Source organism: Lygodium microphyllum, chromosome 21 (genome assembly GCF_053477565.2).
Source record: "Lygodium microphyllum isolate KBCC chromosome 21, Lygodium_microphyllum_v1.1.10, whole genome shotgun sequence".
Classification (NCBI taxonomy): domain Eukaryota; kingdom Viridiplantae; phylum Streptophyta; class Polypodiopsida; order Schizaeales; family Lygodiaceae; genus Lygodium; species Lygodium microphyllum.
Genome location: NC_141155.1, coordinates 50,176,530 through 50,182,504, shown reverse-complemented (window position 1 = coordinate 50,182,504; position 5,975 = coordinate 50,176,530). Strand labels below are relative to the sequence as shown.

The 5,975-nt window shown below is 42.5% G+C and overlaps 1 pseudogene; it reads right to left on the bottom strand.

Annotated features, from left to right (window-relative positions):
• Positions 1-1,422: 1,422 nt before the first annotated feature.
• Positions 1,423-2,161, bottom strand: LOC148017993 (CDPK-related kinase 3 pseudogene; annotated as a pseudogene).
• Positions 2,162-5,975: the final 3,814 nt, after the last annotated feature.

The window sequence follows — 5,975 nt, the reverse complement described above, 5'->3', positions numbered from 1 at the left end:
AATCTCTCATTTTCTCTTGTCATGATGTCATTCACAAGAGAAAAAATTTGTGTCTTTAGATTCCAGAAAGAGGTGTAGAAATTTGTGCTGGTTCTGTCTTCTGCAACTCCAGTCCTCTGTCAAAAATTGTATGGGTAGATTCTGCTACTGCTGGTTGTAGAGAATAGAATAACAGTTCCATGAATATGCATCAAGTAGCACAGAGAAAATCATAACAGTAAATGCTGGTCGCTTTCAGATACTTGCAAGTATCCGCAAGGAAGACAAAGCAGTAAGTCGATGTTCCCAATTATTATTTTTTTACATGTGCCTCTCTGATAGGCCTTAGAGAATTCACCCCACAGGACAGCATTGCTAGTAGCAGCAAAGAGTTTGCTGAGATGATCTTGTTGAGGGAACCCGCAATTGGATTGCCATGGTCATCACTAAAAGAAGGCTTTGTGTCATTAATGGAGACGGGCATATCAATTGAACGAGGGAGGGCAACAGCTATAGCAACATTGATCTACGCTTTCCCTATCGTGATTGATGATCATCAAAACAAACTTCCTCCAAAGTATTGCGCTGTCAATCAAAATTGTTTTGTCGAAGTAGGTAAGTGGGAGGTCGTAACAGCTACACAGGTTGATTTTCCCTTCAGACTGTCGACGGCCTAATTTTTGGCTCCAGTTTAGAAAAACTCTCCTTGATGAAGCTCGGAGCACGCCTAGCAGCTTCTGTGGCTATTGAATTTCCTTCAATATAAATTCTGAAAGGTTTTTGCCCCGAAGCACCCTTCCAGACCAGACGACCATCCTCCCCTTCCTCACACTCCGTAAAGCCCACTGCTCCTCGAAGTCGCCCAGAAAACCAGTCCCCTATTACTTAGATCATGTGTGACGACATGTAAGAAATGTGTCTTACTGGCCCATCCAAATGTGGAGCAGGTCCAAAAGTCAAGAAAAACTGAGAGCCGTTTGTATTACGGCCGGCATTTGCCATTGATAAAACCCCTCACTCAGAGTGACTGTGGATGAAGTTCTCATCAGGAAATTTTCCTCCGTATATGCTTTCCCCTTCGTAGGATTTGTTTTTTTCCTCCACGTCTGAGCTCATCTTCGGCTCTCTTCTACACGTTCCTCCTGCAGTTTCCGTTGTTGCCTCGTCTTCAAAGATTCTTCTACGTCATTATCATCGTTCCTCCCTGTTTCCGCAGCAATTGCCTCCCTTTCTTCTATTCCAGTAGTCGTCTTTTTCCGAGCCCTCCTTTGTTTTTCCTCTTTTTTTTTTCCACAGAGTATCCTCTCCCCCTTCTCCCGTGAAGGCTGTCTATCCTTTTTCTGATTGAAAAAGCTCTTTCCAAAAAAAACTTCGTGTCTTTCTTTTTTTCGTTAATCTTTTCCCCCCCAAATTCGATTAAAAAACAAAAGCTCCTCCCTGTCCTCAGAAAAGCAAAACGGCCAATAAAGCTCTCTTTTTTTCCCACAATAGCCTCAGAAAAGCATTTCTCAGAAAAGCCTGTCGGAAGTTCTCAAGAGTGACACGCCCATCCTTATTAGGTTCTAGCAGGGTATACTGGGCACGAAGATAAACCAACTATCTTCTGTAAGAGTCCTGGACAAAGCCTTTAAAGCTGCTCGTTTCAAAGGTGACGATCGGAGATAAGCTTTCACCAACTTGTAAACCAATATATCCAAAGGAATCTTATTATCTCCACGAAGCCAGGGGTGCAAGGCAGCTCATCAAAACTGGGATCAGCACGGATCACAGCCCGAAATATCCCCGACTCAGTGCGAGCCCAAAAAGGCCGACTTCCACAAAGAAGAATATAAGTAATAACTCCAATGCTCCAAACATCAGCCTATGTGCTGTATGATCGATGAAGAACTTCAGGTGCAACATAGTAGGCACTTCCCACGATGTCATTAAGTCTCTCCTCTAGCTTGACAAAATCCGACAGACCGAAATCAATAGCCTTCATTGGTGCAGCTTCATCCTTCATTGTGAAAAGAAAATTCTCTGGCTTCAGATCCCGATGAACAACAACTTGCAAGTGGCAGAAGGATACTATGTTCAAAATTTGAACCACAATAACTTTTGCATCCTCCTCAGAGTATCTTCCGCCCCGTGAGAGAATGCGATCCAACAGCTCTCCTCCCTCGCAAAGTTCCATAATCGGCATATCTTGAAATAAGTGTAGCCCATGAGATTGCATCTCGAGTTACCAGTCTACCAAAATTCCTTATTGTTCTCCGTCTTCGGCATAGAATGAAAGAGCAAACATAACAACTAAGTATGTACAAAGTATCAAATCACACACACGACTTTTGGGTGGTTTACACACCTCGAATGTGCAGCAATACGACATGCACCCCCTCTAATCCTGCGCATCCTCCGGATGGGCCAACTACCCATGATCATTATCATCTAGATCCACAAACAGATCAATCTCTTCATTATGCATTTCTGGTAGATCAACAAGATTATCTGTCATATCATCTGTCTCTTCCATTGGAGTTTCTTCTCGTTGCTCTTCTCTTGCAAATTCTTCCAATGCATAGTCCTCATCATCCCTTTTCTTGAAAATCTCGATTCTTTTTCCAGCAATAGGCACTCTAAGCATTGTCCCATCCAATTCAGTCAGCTCATATGTTGCATTATCAAAGACATGTCTAACTATGTACGGCCCAAACCATCTTTTCACCATCTTCCGAAGTGCAGTATGCTGATTTTCAAGGCTACTATCAAAGACCAATACCCAATCTCCCTCTTCTATTGCTCTAGGCCGCAAGCGATGCCTGCTATCAAACCTGTCCTTATTCCTTAGTCTAGCAACCTTCAACCTGTCAATAGCTAGCTGAATATCCTCTGGTCTCCTCTCCAACTGTCGAATCCGAAGAGCTAAGAGCTCCTCTCTCGTCAAATCTTCCTGCCAAGGTAAAACTGACCAAGTCAAAGCACAAGTCTCAATCGGCATAACAGGTTTCTGACCATACATCAACTCTGCAGGCATATATCCTGTGGTAACACTATGAGTCATACGATCAGCCCATAAAGCAAATGGTAGAAGTCTTGGCCATTTTCCAATCCATCCTCTGTATGCTTTGGCTAATGCTTTCACTATCGGCGGATGCCCTCTTTCACTCTTCCCATTTCCCTCTGGATTATATGCTGTGGTTAGAGCCAACTTGATTCCTAGATGAGAGAAAAACTCCCTAGCTTCATCTGCATCCAATTCACCACGATCCACAGTGATCTTACCCACACAACCATACCTGCAGAAAATTTCCTCCAATAAGAACTTACACACTACACTAGTGGTCTTCGTTCTCAAAGATCTGCCCTCAACATGATTGGTAAGATCCTCTCTAGCCAAAACAATGTACCTCATCTGCCATAGACCCATAGGCATGGTAACCAAATCAACTACCCACTTATAATGAATGCATAGCGGATAGGTCGGATGAAGCTCATCTCGATGACGCACTATTGAATACATCTGGCAGTCTCTGCAAGTCTCAACAAAGTGAGAAACATCTCTATACATGCCTTTCCACCAATATTTCTCCTTGATTTTCTCATAAGTAGCCCACACTCCTCTATGACCAGCCCAAGGACTCTCATGAAACTCCCTCATCACCTGTAACTGTGTCTCTCTATCGCAGACAATCCGCAAAGGTAATCCACCTCTTTTCTTCGGATGCTTCCAAAGAAATCCGTCCTTGAGAAAATAACCATAGGCTTTCCTTCTGATCTTCTTGAACTCTTCATCTGTCCATTCATCTCTTTTGCTTAGTGTACTAAGGTACCCGCCAATTTGCAACCAATCTCCAACATAGAGTTCTTCTGTGAAAGCCACAATATCATAGACATGACAAACATAGTGGCTAAAACTTCTGCATCATCCTCTTCTGCAAGTAGAGTCTCCTCATCATCATATCTGGCTCTAGACAACATATCTGCTATGTGTTTAAATTCCGGATTTAATGACGTGATATATGCAATCCATCTCAGCATAGCTATATCCGGAGTAGAGCAACTCGTGATCATACCAATCAATGACAAGCAATCTGTCTCTACCACAACTGAAGCTCCAATAAAGTACTCCTTGTCACATTTGAGAGCTGTGACAATTCCCAATAACTCCCTCTTGATTTGCGGATATCTCCTCTGTCTCTCGTTTAGGACTTTCGCCCCAAACCGAATAGCATACCTATTTCCATCTGCATCATCTTGACCCACAGCCCAACCTATGCCAATTGGACTAGTGTCAACTGTCAATACAATAGGCCTTCCACAATTATAATCTGCTTTCCTGAGAGTAGGAGCATTCTGCAATAACTTCTTCAATTTCCGCATGGCTTTAGTGTGGCTCTCATCCCAATAGAATTTCTGCCCCTTTCGAAGCAGCTGATACAAACAATCTGCTATGTGTGCAAAATGAGGTATCCAAATCATATAAAACACACAAGCTCCAATGAATCTCCATACCTCTGAAGTGGTAGAACAATACTCCGCAATCTTTCCTATAGCATTCACCTTATCAGGTGAGGGTTTCCTGCCATAATATCCACACATATGCCCAACAATGACAACCTCATTCACTCCAAAAACAAATTTTTGCCCTGAAAGTGTCAAGTTCACTTCTTCTAACCTGGCCAAAATCTTCTCACATGCTGAAATATGATCAGCCACAAAATATCTACATCCTTGCTCATTTAGACTCTCATTCTTCTCTTCTTCTGCACACCCCTTAATGGGTACATCATCCAAGAAAGGCATAGTAAGCTGAGGTACGTAATCACGAAGAACCTTATGCATGGCATTCATCATATGCGCAACAGAATTAGTGGCACCTTGAGGCAAGGTACACATCCTGACAAGCCCAATAGGAGTTCTTATGGTGGTTATGTCCCTGCTTTCCAAAGCCAGTTGACACTGATCATATCTTGAATACAAATCACCCAAAGAATAGATAGCACGTCCAGCAAATGCCTCTGCAAACTCATCCACAATTGGACCTATACCAACATTCCTGATAGTAACTCTGTTCACTGGCTGCATGTCCTGAATAAATCGGAGAGTACCATTCTTCTTTGGAACTGTAAACCACCTGTTTGAGTATGGTGCATATGAAGGCTCAAGGATTCCCATCCTGATTTTCTCATTCAATAAATCAATCAGCTTTGGCAAGTGTGCTTTAGGCACTAGAATAGGTCGGAGATTCCATGGGATATGAGGAATAGTAAAAATGACCATAGGAGCAACAATATCAGGTTTCATACATCCAATCTCATGTGGGAAAAAAGCAAATCCCCTTCCATGACGCTCAAGCATCTCCTGAAAGCATTGCTTCTCTATGGGTAGCAAGAAATCACCATTTCCAATTTTCAATTCAGCAAGAGTCTCTACTGAAAATTTATGACCAATATACTTTGGATTCCTCAAAATTTGCTGTTTAGCAGCCCTCTCTATTTGCTGATCATTGTCAGGTGGAAGCGATACAGCAATCGGCTTCACCTTCTTATCCACAGTTTTGTATTTCGTGGCAACCCTGGCTTCATTATGCTCTTCTGCATTACATAAACCTTGCTGTAAATCAGCAATTCTGCACTCCAATGGCTGAATATTCTCAGCCCTCTGCTCTATGGACTGCATAGAATTAGCCCCAAACTCTGAATGTTGAAATATTTCAGCAATAAACTCTGTTGGCTGAAAATTTTCAGCCCTCTGTCTCTCTGAAAGCTGATCATAACCAGCTGGAAACTCTCTTTGCTGAATTTCTTCAGCACTCAACACTTTTTGCTGAGTTACCTTAGCGTCTGACTCAATCTGTGACATAAAATCTGCAATTTCATGAAACATAACCAGGGACTGCACTAGTACATTACCGTGACAATTCAGCATATCAGTTTTCAGCATATCTCCCATCTCTGTCATCGTATCTGCACAAATCACACTGTCATACATCCCATCTATGTGCTCATCATCCTCCA